Here is a 16,112-nt window from a genome sequence, read left to right on the forward strand (position 1 = left end):
TAGTTGTTTCAAGAACTGCAAGAAGTGTTAGGGCTTCAGTGATGGTATATGCGAGGGGAAAATAAGGACAAATGTTTAGGGAGCCTCTGACACATCCCATTTCTCCAGTTTTATCCTAGAGCCAGGATCTCACCGGGATTAAGCAACTCTCTATGACACACCCTCCTTGACCCAAGCAGCTGTGGGCCGTCCACTCTTTGTGGTGCATTATCTTGTTTTATAGATTGGATTGCTTAACAGCAGGCTAGGAGGTGTCATGTGGAAGGAGAGGTGATGCAGGATTGCACCCCAACAGGTCTGGGCAGGGAGGCTGGTCTGGGTGGGTAGCTCAGTGGGAGGCTGTGAACTTGGGCAAGGAAAGAGTGGAATGGTTGAAGGGAGGTGGAGATGGCTCCAGACAAAGTTTCCTCTTTGTGTGACTGTGTCTTGTTCTGGAAATGACACCTAAGCCAGGCTCCAAGCTCCAGCAGTAAATTGGAGTTTTGTGGCAGCCTGAAGTTTTTGTAATATTGGACACCTGCCTTAAGGAAAAAGAGATAAAGTTATGAATAAACTTAGGTAGAGGGCTCTGGGAGGGACCATGAGAGTCCTGTGGAAAGTGAAGAAGGTCAATGCTGGTGTGTGCATGTGGGGTGCTGATTCTGGTAGGAAATCTGTGCTTATTCATAAATATTCATGAGAATCACCCACTTGAGGAGCAACTTAAAAATAAAGCCCTTAATTCCATCTCAGAACTGCTGACTCTGTAATCAGAGGTTGAGATCTGGAAGTCTTAGGTGAGTCTTAATTCCTTAGCACAACTTATTTATGATACTAGGCACCAGAAAGGAATGAACAGAGAGGGACACTGGGGGAAGGGGTGGCAAAATGGGAGGCTGGGGCTGCTTCTGGCTATGCTTACCTGGGAGTCCATGAATTTTCAGCTTGTTCCTGATATAGGATTTCTTCATTTTAAGATGTCTAGAGAAAGCATGATAAAGTGTGTAGTAGATTTAGAAGTGTAATAAAAGGGAAGTGATACGGTGTGCTGACTAACACTGAGATTTTGAAGCTGGGTAAATGGGAGATGGCGGAACCAGTGAGGGAGGATTTGGCCTGTTTGTTTTTTGTTTTGTTTTGTTTCAATTATAAGCCAATTCCTGGAATAGTGAGTGCAATGGGGACACTAGGGGAAGATACTGGCTACAGTAGTAAAATAATGGGGTAGGAAACCAGATTGAAATGTTAAATAGTGAAAGATGGAGGCTGGAGAGAAAATGAGGCATCAGATACACACAATTTATTAGACAAGTCTGGCAAGGAAAGAACAGGGAGAAAGGAAGTCATGTTTTTAGATGTGCACATTGGGAGGCAAAAGGACAGAAGCAGAAGGAAGTGAAGATTCTGGAGGCAGGATTGTATTGTACACCACTGACTCCTCAGTACTTAACACAGTGCCTGGCTCTTAGTAGGTGCTCAATAAGTATACTTATTTTTAACTTACTATTTTGTTATTTATTTATTTATTGGCCACGGCTTGTGGCTTGTGGGATCTCAGTTCCCCGACCATGGATGGAACCCAGGCCACGGCAGTGAAAGCCCGGAATCCTAACCACTAGGCCACCAGGGAACTCCCTTAACTTATTATTTTGAAGCAATTATACTCTCACAAGAAGTTGCAAAAATAGTACATGGTCCTATGGGCCTATCCCCCAGCTTCCCGCAGTGATGACATCCCGCAAAACTACAGTACAATAGCAAAACCAGGAAATTGACATCGCCATCATGCTGATAACCAGACTCCAGAGCTTCTTCAGATTTGATCACTTATGCATGCACTCATATCATGTGGGTATACTCAGTTCTATGCAATTTTATCTCATAGATCTGTGTCACCACTGCCACAATCACTCCCTTGTGCTACCCTTTAATAGTTGCACCCAAACCCAGGAGTTTCTTTTTGACTATTTATTGAAGGTGCAGGAGGAGTGAGAAGTGAAAAAGGGTCCAGATCAGAGGTTAACAGCTGGGAGTGCATTAGTTATACATCGGGATTTTGAAATATATTTATAAAATCTTGTTTTCTCTGATACAGATTATAAAAAGGTGACAAGCCAATGAAATGCCCTTGTGGGAAGCTATTGTCAGTAACATGCACCCTTGAGCAAGTGGCTGGACATTTTTAATCTTGTTTTTGGTGGGGACCTGCCACGCGGCATGCAGGATCTTAATTCCCCTACCAGGGATTGAACCCGTGCCCCCTGCAATGGAAGCTCAGAGTCTTAACTGCTGGACCCGCTGGGGGATTCCCTGGCTGGACATTTTTACATTCACACTCCTGAATATAAAACCATCATCAAGGTGACCATGGGGCTCAAAAGTCATAAAGTTATTTCCAAAGTTAGCACCCTCGTGGTTCACTGGACTGTACAAATTGAACACAAGCTTATTTACCTAGAGCAAATACAGAGTGACTGTCTTCAGAAGTCTTAGCATGGTCTTTTTTCACCACCCAATCCAGATCGATTGCAGTAAAATGTGAGGATACAGACTTTCCTCAAGTAGAATAGTAGATTTACTTCAGGATCACCATTCTTCTCTATGACCTATACTGTTGAAATAAGAGAAGGGATTTTAGGAAGATAATACCAACATGTTATGGCAATTCTATCCGTTGTTTTGGGGGGCATTTTTTTTTTTTTTTGCTGTACGTGGGCCTCTCACCGTTGTGGCCTCTCCCGCTGCGGAGCAGAGGCCCCGGACGTGCAGACTCAGCGGCCATGGCTCACGGGCCCAGCCGCTCCGCGGCATGTGGGATCTTCCCGGACCGGGGCACGAACCCATGTCCCCTGCATCGGCAGGCGGACTCTCAACCACTGCGCCACCAGGGAAGCCTGGGGGGCATGTTTTTGACAGGTGGTGGCTTCACAAGGACCAAAAACAACAAAGGAAACCATTTCTAACACTTGGAACTACAATTTTGGAGAAATAATGGAGCATTATTTCAGAACTTTCTAAATATGTGACAATTGTAAATTCTGTATTATTTTTCCTTAGAGTTACCTGGAAAGGACCAAGATGGGGAAACAGGTAGATTCCAAAATTGACTCAAGATAACTCACAGCCACATAAAGTCATAAAAATGTTTAGCCTGAGAAGATTCCCTAAGGGAGTCATAAGGGAGTATGTTATAGGGGAGCCACTTCTGTCTCTGCCACCTCCCCTCCCCCAGTGAAACGGAGGTGCCAATGTGAAGGAAGAGCAGAAGAGAACATAAATCTCTGCTCTGTCTGTCCTGTGGTGCTCCAGGCTGCTCCTCCCAATAGATCAAACCTGGCACATGAGATGAAAGCTATCTGCCGTCCCTGGCTCAGGCAGCTCCTCTGCTGGGTACAGTCAGGCAAGATTAGAGAGGAGAATTGGAGAGAAACTCATCAGGAAGGGCAGCAACACTGAACCCAGAGAAAAGAGGACACAGGCTCAGTAGTTGTGGCTCGCGGGCTCTAGAGCGCAGGCTCAGTAGTTGTGGCGCACGGACTTCGTTGCTCTGCAGCATGTGGGATCTTCCCGGACCAGGGCTGGAACCCATGTCCCCTGCGTTGATAGGCAGATTCTTAACCAGTGCACCACCAGGGAAGCCCCTTAATCTTTTTTTTATATTCACTTGTTTCTTCAAATTTAAGGGTTAAGACCTTGAACTACTTAAAACCAGAAACATGTACATAAGCTTGCTATGGGCTGGAGACCGTTCTCAGGACTCCCTTAATCCTACAGCAGCTTGGTAAAATGGTATTGTCATCTTCACTTTCAAGATGCAGAAACTGAGGCACAGAGACATTAGGCAACTTGTCCAATGTCACATAGACCATGGTGACAGAGTTCCTCCAAAGTCTGTGTCTTTGACCTCCTTCCTGTGCTCCAGATGGAAACATGGTAGGAAATGAGGCTGGAGGAGTTGCCAGTGAGCAGAGTCTGGGCCAGAGCATGTAGGGAGGCCTGGTAGGCATGGTAAAGGTTTTGCTGAGCTGTCTAAATATGATGGGAAGCTATTGGAGGGCTTTTAGGAGGGGGTGACAGGGTCTAAGTTTTAAAACGATGGCTCAGCTGTTTGCAGAGAATGAAGGGTAGGGGCAAGGGTGGGAGAAGAGAGAGAATTAGAAGTTATGACATTGGCCTAGTCAAGGGATGATGAGGCTTGGACTAGGGTGACAGTTGGGGGAGTGGTAAGAAGGGGCCAGATTTGCTGACAGATTGGATGTGAGGGGTGTGTGTGTGTGGGGGGGGTGGAATCAAAAATGTCTCCACAGGGCTTCCCTGGTGGCGCAGTGGTTGAGAGTCCGCCTGCCGATGCAGGGGACACGGGCTCGTGCCCCGGTCCTGGATGATCCCACATGCTGCGGAGCGGCTGGGCCCGTGAGCCATGGCCGCTGAGCCTGCGCGTCTGGAGCCTGTGCTCTGCAACGGGAGAGGCCACAACAGTGAGAGGCCCGCGTATCACAAAAAAAAAAAAAAAGAAAAGTCTCCACAGCTTTTGGGCTGAGCAGGGGACTGGAGTTGTCTTTTACATCTCAAGTTCTATTTGGATACGTAAAGTTTGGGAACCCTAAAAAACATGCACGTGGTGCAGATGGAGACGGTGAGTGGGTTGTTGGATATTCAAAGCTGCCTCCCTTTGCTTCCTGTCTTGAGGAGAGGGAGGGCTCCGGGTTTGGGACAGAATTTCACTACAGAGACTCCGATCTTCCTTCAAGCCCCAAGTTCTGACCTCACCAGCTGGGCAGTACAGCCCCACCCTCCCCTGCCTTGCTGCCTCCGCAGTTCCCATCCTCATGCCTCTGCGTGCTCCTTACCCAAACAGGGGTTTGAAGGATGAATACAAGAACAAAGAAAGGACATTTCAGCAGAAGGAACCACCATGTAAAGTCAAGGAAGTTTGAAATTGCATATTATGTTTCAGAGATTTACAAGTAGTTTTATCCTTGCATATGAATTGCATGAGAATGAGTGAGAGGAATATGAGTATCAAATAAGATGATTCATTTATTCAAAAATATTTGCGTGCCTGACAAGATCCCTGTTCTCCTGGATCTTAGGGGTGTGTGTGTGTGAGTTCTGTGGGAACCGTAAAGTACTACATATTGGGTTGGCCAAAAAGTTTGTTTGGGTTTCCCTTTAACATCTTACAGAAAAACCCAAACGAACTTTTTGGCCAACACAACAAAATGCCCTGTATTTAGAATGTGATGGGATAAAAACAACTAGAGAAATAAGTTAACTTCAGGAAATGGTAAGCCATGTGATAAAGAGGGGAAGGTGATACAAACTGACTTAAAAGACTAGTTTAGTTTTGGGTATTCAGCACTGCGGTGCGTCTGAGCTGAGTCCTAAAGGCCAGCCTGCTGAGAGAAGGCACAGGAAAAGAGCCCCAAGTGGCCCCAAGGAAGAAATGAGCTTGTCATGTTGAAAAGCAGGAAGAAAGCCAGTGTGGGTGTGTGTGGAGAGAAGGAGGAAGATGGCATGAGAGAAGGTCAGAGATGGCAGGGCCAGGGAGAGGGGTTCGCAGGTTTCTAGGTGGGAAGGGATGCCATGGAGAGTTTTGAGCTGGGATGTAACATGATTTATATTAGATCATTCCACTGTACAGAGAATGAGTTATTGCTGATAAGAGCGTAGCCTGGAGACCAGATCTGAAGCTATTGACGGGGTTGATGGGGAATTAGACTAGGGCGTAAGGTGGTGGCATCAGAGACGGAGAGAAGGGGACAGACTTGGTATGAATTTTGGAGGTAGAACCAACTGGATCAGTTGATAGATGACATACAGGTGGAGGTAAAGGAAAGAGAGGACTCAAGGATCAGTCCTAGGTTTCTGGCTTGAGCAGGTGGGTGAACTGTGGAGCCATTTGCTGAGATAGGAGGACTGGGTTTGTAACGTTGGGGGTGGGAGCAAGGGAGCCAAGAGTCTTCTCCTGGGTCTGTTCAGTTTGAGTTGCTTATTTGACCTTCAAGTGCACATGTCAATTGGATATAGGAATCTGGAGGTCAGAGGAGTCATCCAGACTGTAGATGCCAATTTAAGAGTCATCAGCTCCCAGATGATATATAAGCACAAACTCCATGGGAACTGTAAAGTCATATTTCTATTGTGGCAGGAAATATTAGCTGATGTGCTTCCCACTTGCCACTCCTTATCCCACTCTTCAGGTATTGGTGAGGGCCTGCCACACTCCCAGCCTTCAGAGTGCGGTTCTTACATCAGGAATGCAAAAAGAAATGCAGAAATGCCAGGCACAGAGACAGGGATGCCAAAGGTGAGTGTCTTCTCCTAATGCCACTGTCCCAAATCTACTACAGGATCTTTGTACTGCTGGGTTTCCATTGAGTAGGACTCAGTTTCTGCTGCAAGGTGGAATAGAGCTTGAGAAAGAATTTAAACATATATATTTACATATATATATATAATTACTATATATACATATAGTAAATGAATATATAAAATATATTACAGGTGTGTAATAGCTAACCTTTATTCAGTACTCAAGTACATGCTGAGTGAAAAGCTTCCCTGTATTAGCTCATTTAATATTTGTGATAATCTTTTTATTTTTTAACATCTTTATTGGAGTATAATTACTTTACAATGTTGTGTTAGTTTCTGCTGTATAATGAAGTGAATCAGCTATATGTATACATATAACCCCATATCCCCTCCTTCTTGCATCTCCCTCCCACCCTCCATATCCCACCCCTCTAGTCATAAAGCACTGAGCTGATCTCCCTGTGCTATGCATCTGCTTCCCACTAGCTATCTATGTAACATATGGTAGTGTCTATATGTCAAAGCTACTCTCTCACTTCGTCCCAGCTTACCCTTCCCCCTCCTCCTATCATCAACTCCACTCTCTTCGTCTGCATCTTTATTCCTGTCCTGTCCCTATGTTCATCAGAACCTAGGTTCTTTTTTTTTTTAGATTCCATATATATGTGTTAGCATACGGTATTTGTTTTTCTCTTTCTGACTTACTTCACTCTGTATCTGTGCATTAATTTTTTTTAACATCTTTATTGGAGTATAATTGCTTTACAATGGTGTGTTAGTTTCTGCTTTATAACAAAGTGAATCAGTTATACATATACATATGTTCCCATATCTCTTCCCTCTTGCGTCTCCTTCCCTCCCACACTCACGTGCATTAATTTTGTATCCTGCAACCTTACCAAATTCATTGATTAGTTCTAGTAGTTCTCTGGTGGCATCTTTAGGATTTTCTATGTATAGTATCATGTCATCTGCAAACAGTGACAGTTTTACCTCTTCTTTTCCCATTTGGATTCCTTTTATTTCTTTTTCTTGTCTGATTGCTGTGGCTGAAACTTCCAAAACTATGTTGAATAATGGTGCTGAGAGGGAGCAACCTTGTCTTGTTCCTGATCTTAGTGGAAATGGTTTCAGTTTTTCACCATTGAGAATGATGTTGGCTGTGGGTTCATCACATATGGCCTATATTATGTTGAGGTAGGTTCCCTTTATGCCCATTTTCTGGAGAGTTTTTATCATAAATAGGTGTTGAAATTTGTCAAAAGCTGTTTCTGAGTCTACTGAGATTATCATATGGTTTTTATTCCTTAAGTTGTTAATGTGTTGTATGACATTCATTGATTTGCATATATTGAAGAAACCTTGCATCCCTGGAATAAACCCCACTTGATCATGGTGTATGATCCTTTTAATGTGCTGTTGAATTCTGTTTGCTAGTATTTTGTTGAGGATATTTGCATCTATGTTCCTCAGTGATATTGGCCTGTAGTTTTCTTTTTTTGTGACATCTTTGTCCGATTTTGGTATCTGGGTGATGATGGCCTTGTAGAATGAGTTTGGGAGTGTTCCTCCCTCTGCTATATTTTGGAAGAGTTTGAGGAGGATAGGTGTTAGCTCTTCTCTAAATGTTTGATAGAATTCGCCTGTGAAGCCATCTGGTCCTAGGCTTTTGTTTGTTGGAAGATTTTTAATCCCAGTTTCAATTTCAGTGCTTGTGATTGGTCTGTTCATATTTTCTAGTTCTTCGTGGTTCAGTCTCGGAAGGTTGTGTTTTTCTAAGAATTTTTCCATTTCTTCCAGGTTGTCCATTTTATTGGCATAGAGTTGCTTGTAGTAATCTCTCATGATCCTTTGTATTTCTACAGTATCAGTTGTTACTTCTCCTTTTTCATTTCTAATTCTGTTGATTTGAGTCTTCTCCCTTTTTCTCTTGATGAGTCTGGCTAATGGTTTATCAATTTTGTTTATCTTCTCAAAGAACCACCTTTTAGTTTTATTGATTTTTGCTGTTGTTTTCTTCATTTCTTTTTCATTTATTTCTGATCTGATTTTTATGATTTCTTTCCTTCTGCTAACTTTGGGGTGTTTTTTTTTTGTTCTTCTTTCTCTAATTGCTTTAGGTGTAACGTTAGGCTGTTTATTTGAGATTTTTCTTGTTTCTTGAGGTAAGATTGTATTGCTGTAAACTTCCCTGTTAGAACTGCTTTTGCTGCACCCCACAGGTTTTGGGTCATCGTGTTTTCATTGTCATTTGTTTCTAGGTATTTTTTGATTTTCTCTTTGATTTCTTCAGTGATTGCTTGGTTATTTAGTAGTGTATTGTTTAGCCTCCATGTGTTTGTATTTTTTATAGTTTTTTTCCTGTAATTGATATCTAGTCTCATAGTTGTGGTTGGAAAAGATACTTGATGCATTTTCAATTTTCTTAAATTTACTAAGGCTTGATTTGAGACCCAAGATATGATCTATCCTGGAGAATGTTCCATGAGCACTTGAGAAGAAAGTGTATTCTGCTGCTTTTGGATGGAATGGCCTATAAATATCAATTAAGTCTATTTGGTCCAATGTGTCATTTAAAGCTTGTGTTTCCTTATTTATTTTCATTTTGGATGATCTGTCCATTGGTGAAAGTGGAGTGTTAAAGTCCCCTACTATTATTGTGTTACTGTCAATTTCCCCTTTTACGGCTGTTAGCATTTGCCTTATGTATTGAGATGCTCCTGTGTTGGGTGCATAAATATTTACAATTGTTATATCTTCTTCTTGGATTGATCACTTGATCATTATGCAGTGTCCTTCTTTGTCTCTTGTAATAGTCTTTATTTTAAAGTCTATTTTGTCTGGATTGAAAATAAAAAGACACAAATTATAAACCATTCAAACAATAAGTAGAGAGAGAGTGTGATTATAGAAACATCAAACAACATTTCAAGAAAGAAGTATACAATTAAGAGCAAAAAAAGAAGTATTACCAAAAATAATGATAAATGTGACAATTTATCAGAAATACTTAAAAATCCTAACAGTGATTTATTTAATAACAGGACTTCAAAATACAGTGTTAAAGTCCATACCCCAACAGCAACAACAAAAATGTCTATTTTGTCTGATATGAGTATTGCTACTCCAGCTTTCTTTTGATTCCATTTGCATGGAATATCTTTTCCATCCCCTCACTTTCAGTCTGTACATGTCCCTAGGTCTGAAGTGGGCCTCTTGTAGACAACATACATACAGATCTTGTTTTTGTATCCATTCAGCCAGTCTATGTCTTTTGGTTGGAGCATTTAATACATTTACATTTAAGGTAATTATCGATATGTATGTTCCTACTACCATTTTCTTAATTGTTTTGGGTTTATTTTTGTAGGTCTTTTCCTTCTGTTGTGTTTCCTGCCTAGAGAAGTTCCTTTAGCATTTGTTGTAAAGCTGGTTTGGTGGTGCTGAATTCTCTTAGCTTTTGCTTGTCTGTAAAGGTTTTAATTTCTCCGTCGAATTTGAATGAGATCCTTGTTGGGTAGAGTAATCTTGGTTGTAGGTTTTTCCCTTTCATCACTTTAAATATGTCCTGCCACTCCCTCTGGCTTGCAGAGTTTCTGCTGAAAGATCAGCTGTTAACCTTATGGGGATTCCCTTGTATGTTATTTGTTGCTTTTCCCTTGCTACTTTTAATATTTTTTCTTTGTATTTAATTTTTGATAGTTTGATTAATATGTGTCCTGGCATGTTTCTCCTTGGATTTATCCTGTATGGGACTCTCTGTGCTTCCTGGACTTGATTGACTATTTCCTTTTCCATGTTAGGGAAGTTTTCAATTATAATCTCTTCAAATATTTTCTCAGACCCTTTCTTTTTCTTTTCTACTTTTGGGACCCCTATAATTCGAATGTTGGTGCGTTTAATGTTGTTCCAGAGGTCTCTGAGACTGTCCTCAATTCTTTTCATTATTTTTTCTTTATTCTACTCTGTGGTAGTTATTTCGACTATTTTATCTTCCAGGTCACTTATCCGTTCTTCTGCCTCAGTTATTCTATTATTGATTCCTTCTAGAGAATTTTAAGTTGCATTTTATTGTGGTGTTCATCTTTGTTTGCTCTTTAGCTCTTCTAGGTCTTTTTAAAAAGTTTCTTGTATTTTCTCCATTCTATTTCCAAGATTTTGCATCATCTTTACTATCATTACTCTGAATTCTTTTTCAGGTAGACTGCCTATTTCCTCTTCATTTGTTTGGTCTGGTGGGATTTTACCTTGCTCCTTCGTCTGCTGCTTATTTCTCTGTCTTCTTATTTTGCTTAACTTACTGTGTTTGGGGTCTCCTTTTCACAGGCTGCAGTTCGTAGCTCCCGTTGTTTTTGGTGTCTGCCCTCAGTGGGTAAGGTTGGTTCAGTGGCTTGTGTAGGCTTCCTGGTGGAGGGAACAGGTGCCTGTGTTCTGGTGCGTGGGGCTGGACCTTGTCTTCCTGGTGGGCAGGGCTGTGTCCAGTGATGTGTTTTGGGGTGCCTATGAACTTAGTATGATTTTAGGCAGCCTCTCTGCTAATGGGTGGGGTTGTGTTCCTGTCTTGCTAGTTGTTTGGCATGGGGCATCCAGCACTGGAGCTTGCTGGCTGTTGGGTGGAGCTGGGTCTTAGCATTGAGATGGAGATCTCTGGGAGATCTCTCATTGATTGATATTACGTGGGGCCGGGAGGTCTCTGGTGGTCCAGTGTCCTGAACTCGGCTCTCCCACCTCAGAGGCTCAGGCCTGACACCAGGCTGGAGCACCAAGACCCTGTCAGCCACATGGCTCAGAAGAAAAGGGAGAAAAAAAGAAATAATAATAATAAATAAAGATTTTAATTACTAAAATTAAAAATTAAAAAAATTTAAATAGAAAAATTTTAAAAGTAATAATAATAACAAAAAGAGAGCAACCAAACCAATACACAAATCCACCAATGATAACAAGTGCTAAAAACTATACTAAGATAAACATAAAAATCAGAAACAAATCAGTCGCAGACAGCAAACCCCAAGTCTGCGGTTGCTCCCAAAGTCCACTGCCTCAATTGTGGGATGATTCATTGTCTATTCATGTATTCCACAGATGCAGGGCACATCAAGTTGATTGTGGAGATTTAATCTGCTGCTCCTGAGGCTGCAGGGAGAAATTTCCCTGTCTCTTCTTTGTTTGCACAGTCCCTGGGGTTCAGCTTTGGTTTTGGCCCTACCTCTGCGTGTAGGTCACCCTCAGGCATCTGTTCCCCACCCAGGCAGGAGGGTGGTAAAGGAGTGGCTGATTAGAGGGCTCTTGCTCACTCATGCCTGGGGGAGGGAGGGGTACGGTAGTTATAATTGGAATGTGGGGCAGCCTGCAGCGGCAGAGGCCATCATGATGTTGCAACAGCCTGAGGCACGCCATGTGTTCTCCTGGGGAAGTTGTCCCTGGATCACAGGACCCTGGCAGTGGCAGGCTGCACAGGCTCCTGGTGTGTGTGTGTGTGTGTGTGTGTGTGTGTGTGTGTGTGTACTGACCTGTGCTTGCACACAGGATTCTTGGTGGCTGCAGCAGCAGTGTTAGCGTTTCATACCCATCTCTGGTGTCCGTCTCTGGTGTCCGAGCTCATAGCTGCGGCTCATGCTGGTCTCTGGAGCTCATTTAGGTGGTGTTCTGCCTTCTGTGTGCAGACGGGGAAGGAATCCCCTCTCCTCACACACCCCAAAACAATGGTCTCTTGCCTCTTAGGCAGGTCCAGACTTTTTCCCAGACTCCCTCCCAGCTAGCTGTGGCGCACCAGCCCCCTTCAGGCTGTGTTCACGCAGCCAACCCCAGTCCTCTCCCTGCGCTCCGACCAAAGCCCAAGCCTCAGCTCCCAGCCCAGCCCGCCCTGGAGGGGGAGCAGACAAGCCTCTCGGACTGGTGAGTGCCAGTCAGCACCGACCCTCTGTGCGGGAGTCTCTCCACTTTGCCCTCCGCACCCCTGTTGCGGCGCTCTCCTCCATGGCTCTGAAGCTTCCCTCCCGGCTCACCCCCTGTCTCTGCCAGTGAAGGGGCTTCCTAGTGTGTGGCAACCTTTCCTCCTTCACACCTCCCTCCCACTGGTGCAGGTCCCATCCCTACTCTTTTGTCTCTGTTTTTTCGTTTTTCTTTTACCCTACCCAGGTACATGGGGATTTTCTTGCCCTTTGGGAAGTCTGAGATCTGCTGCCAGCGTTCAGTAGGTGTTCTGTAGGAGCTGTTCCACATGTAGATTTAGTTCTGATATATTTGTGGGGAGGAAGGTGATCTCCACATCTTACTCCTTCACCATATTGAAGGCCCCCCATTTTGATAATCTTTGAGGTAGGAATCAAATCTCCATTTTACAAATGAGGTTCTGAGGCACCCAAAGATAGTTACATGTTTTGTACAAGTGAGTCTGTGCCCTATGAGATTCCTATTTGTAATTTCTCATCCTTGTTTCCTCAACCACCTGTGAGACAGAGAATAATTCTCAGTTTCCTTGGAATGCTGGAATAGTCTACCCTAACAGAGTAATAAAGTTTTCACTGCCTGTGAAATAGAAACTATTGCAGCTTTTAAATGTCATGGTAATTTATCCCCTAGCTTTTATCCATCATGTTTTTAAAAATTGTATGGCTTGACTCTGGGTGCCTTCTAGCCCCTCGCTGGGTTGGCTTAGTTTCACCACTGATGGAAACTGCTTGGTTGAAAGACCCAGTACCACCCTCCTGAGATGTGTTGGCAATTCCAGGTCCAGGTTATTTCGACATCGTTTTCAAGCAGATGGAGCTGCAGTGTCTCCCTGGTGAGTAGAAATGTGTATATATAGAACACCAACTGTTCCTTAAGATTTAATAGCACAGAGTTCCTTCCAGGGCTTGTTTGAGCTTGTAATAATACAGAGATATGGTTTCTCCTATCATGTGAAAATGGGCAGTTATCCCTTGGAGTTAGATATTTCTTGAGGTCTTGCCTTATCAGTAGGCATGGATCTTGTTTGCTCAAAGATGTAAAACTATGGACTTCTCATCCTCCCTGGAAATGCAGGTCATGTTGGGAGCTGGGCTGCATCACAGGCCTGGAGATTTCATGGAACCAGCCTCTGGAGTCTAATAAAAGCACCAGCTGTTGAAACACACACATGCCACTTGTCCATGTGTAACAAATCAAACACCTAGACAGAAATAAGGCCCCTTAGGACAGAATTGTTTAAAGAGTACTGCTTTCCTCAAACATTTCCATAGCTTTTGCCTATAATTTACAATCTGTACTTGATGTTGTTGTTTTTGAATTCTGGTTCATCTATGCAATGGAGCCCTCGGTTCTGCCCACCAAGTGGCTGGCCAAGAATTCCATAGCATTCTTCTGCCATGCAGTTGCTCTCTACCCCAGGAGCTAAGACAAACGGGCACATGGAGGGCTGGATAACACTGCCCTTCTCTTCTTCCGGTCAAAAACGGGGGTGTGGCCTCTCTGCCACTCCCCGCTCCCTACCCGGCACCTCCTGTGCCCGCTGGCTTACCTGCATCTCTAGCTGGGCCCTGCTATAGGGCATTTCTTTTTCTATTAGACATTGTCTGTTGTCATTGTAACAAAACGGGCTATTTTTTAAGGCTTCTGGCTTCTGCGGTGTGACAGGGCAAAGACTGACGCAGTAGGTGAGTCCTTCCCACCCCTTCCTCCTTCCTCCTCTCTACCCCTCACAGGGAGGGGCATTTCCCCCTCCCCACAGGTCTCTGTGCTTCCTTTCCTGGAGAACAAGCAGGTTAATGGTGGGGAGGAAACAAAAGGAAGAAAGAGTTGGGGAAGACAGACAAGCCAGACTAGGGTTAGACAGGTGGGTTTGCAGTAAGGGCAGTTAGTTGCAGGGCTTGAACGAATTAGGAGGAAACAGGCTTTCTGGAGGTGTGATGAGTTACAGATTTCAATGAACATTCTTCAGGAGACACAAAGACTGGAAAACACACTAACATTATTTTTGGCTACCAGACTGTATTTCTTAATGCCGCTTGGTACATGGATCCATGGGGACTGGAATCTGCTGGTACACAAATTTGGTCAGCCAGGACCAGAACATTTATTTGGATCCTAGTGTACTTTGCTGAAGGGACAACCAGTCATGCTCCATGGGCGGACCCTATGAGAGTAGCACTGTCCATTACTGGCACTTTCAGCTCAAATCCCCTCTCCTCCATCTCAGGACCTACCTGCCTGCGACTCTAGGATTCTGCCCTCTGCTGGGCTGACGTACCCCAGTTCAGAGGGCCACGAATTGTTTTCTTTTCTTTTAAAATCAGAAGAAAAAATGAATATAAACCACCCTGGATTATACTTTTGTACCAATTCAGCCGTAAAATATAATTTCTAATATTTGTTTATGGAGGAAGGAGCCCCCAAAGGCAAAAGTCCCCCAAACAGGCCCCATCTTGTACCACCTGCCCCAGTCACAGGGCCCACTACGATCAGGGCAGGTTGAATTCAGAAGTGGAATATGTGCAACATGGCTTGCCCACAGCCCTAAGCCAATTCTTCAACTTTGCTTTTAATAAAATTGGTATAGTAATTTGATCTTCATCTGTTTAATTCCTCTGTCTCTCAGTTGTCCTGAAATCAGACAGCCTCTTCAAACCCCAGCACATCAGCTAATTATTTCAGTCTCACATTCCCAGCTTAGTTCACTAGGTCAAACCCATTATTTTCACAAACTTCTATATGGCTAATGTTATTCTTGACACCTTTTTGATTCAACTAAATTTACCCAAATAAAAGCTTCACTGTGGTCACATGGACTCCTATGGTTTGGGTGTCACTCTAGCATGCGGAGCACCCAGATAGGTATGAGCCTCTTGGGATCCGACTCAGTAAAGGGGTCTCTGTATTTGGTTGTGGGCACCATAACTTTGACTCTAACAGCCAGGTTGAGAGCCTCCCAAAATAGACTTCTGTTTTCCGTTCTAGTCCCTCAAACTTGCTTCCACACTGCAACTGGAAGGATCCGTTGAAAACACAAATCTGAATATGTCAATGTCAACTGCGTGTGCCTAAACCCCTCAGTGACCTGCCCTGTATTTGGAAGAAAGATGTTAACATGGTCCTGCCTGGCAGGCTCTCCATCCCACTGACATGCTCCCTGCACAGGCCTTCTCCCAGTCGCTGGCTCACACCCCTCATTTCCCACCGCAGAGCCTTCAAGCATGCTCTTCCCTGGCACCGTCTGCTGCAGTTCTTGCCCAGGCAACGTCCCCTTATCCTCAGGGCGTGCCATTGCTGTTGCTCTCTCAGAAAGCTGCTGGACTCCCAAGTTTCAAAGTCCCTTATATTATCTTCACTGAGCATTTCATATTTCTTCTGAGCACTTAACAAAGCTTGCAATGACATTTGTGTGATTACTCGGTTAATGTCAGGTCTCTCCTAGGATCATAAACTCCATGCGGGCAGGGTCTGTCTTGTTCACCATGTGTTTCCAATGTCTAGCACAAAGCCTGGTTCACCTATGACTTTATAAAGACAAAATGGATGCTCTTTTAAAAAGAATGACTAAATTTATACTGTAATGAGCTTTATCCTGAAGATTTTAGAGTGGGTCTATCCTGTTCTTTCGTACTAAAGAACTGATAATAAGCCTATCCACTGTGGCTCAGACGATAGTCTATGTTCTTTCTGGACCTTCTTCTGCTGTTCTTGTCCTGCTAGGAGTCCCACTACTTATTTCAGGGCTTTCAGTGCTCATCACAGACAGTTGCTAACTTTTACTTAGGCACTTGCTCAAAGAAAAGTCTTTAAGTACAAAATCCCTTTCAGTGATTTCTACTGAAGTCTTGGCCTCTCTCCAC

General features: G+C 43.7%; 1 long non-coding RNA gene across 8 annotated transcripts in view; it reads left to right on the forward strand.

The window, feature by feature from the left end:
* The first annotated feature begins 5,896 nt into the window (after positions 1-5,896).
* LOC115802101 (uncharacterized) overlaps positions 5,897-16,112 on the forward strand; it is a 94,083-nt gene continuing 83,867 nt past the window's right edge. For 2 of the 8 annotated variants that reach the window (XR_016394049.1, XR_016394055.1), the window contains exon 1: positions 5,897-6,289. This is a non-coding gene — a long non-coding RNA (uncharacterized LOC115802101). The remainder of the gene's footprint in view (positions 6,290-16,112) is intronic. The other 6 variants (XR_016394050.1, XR_016394052.1, XR_016394051.1 and 3 more) reach the window with 5 other exon arrangements.

This window comes from Delphinapterus leucas, chromosome 8 (genome assembly GCF_059928025.1).
Source record: "Delphinapterus leucas isolate spDelLeu-1000000601 "Yukka" chromosome 8, BTC_Dleu_Yukka2, whole genome shotgun sequence".
NCBI classification, from domain to species: Eukaryota; Metazoa; Chordata; class Mammalia; order Artiodactyla; family Monodontidae; genus Delphinapterus; species Delphinapterus leucas.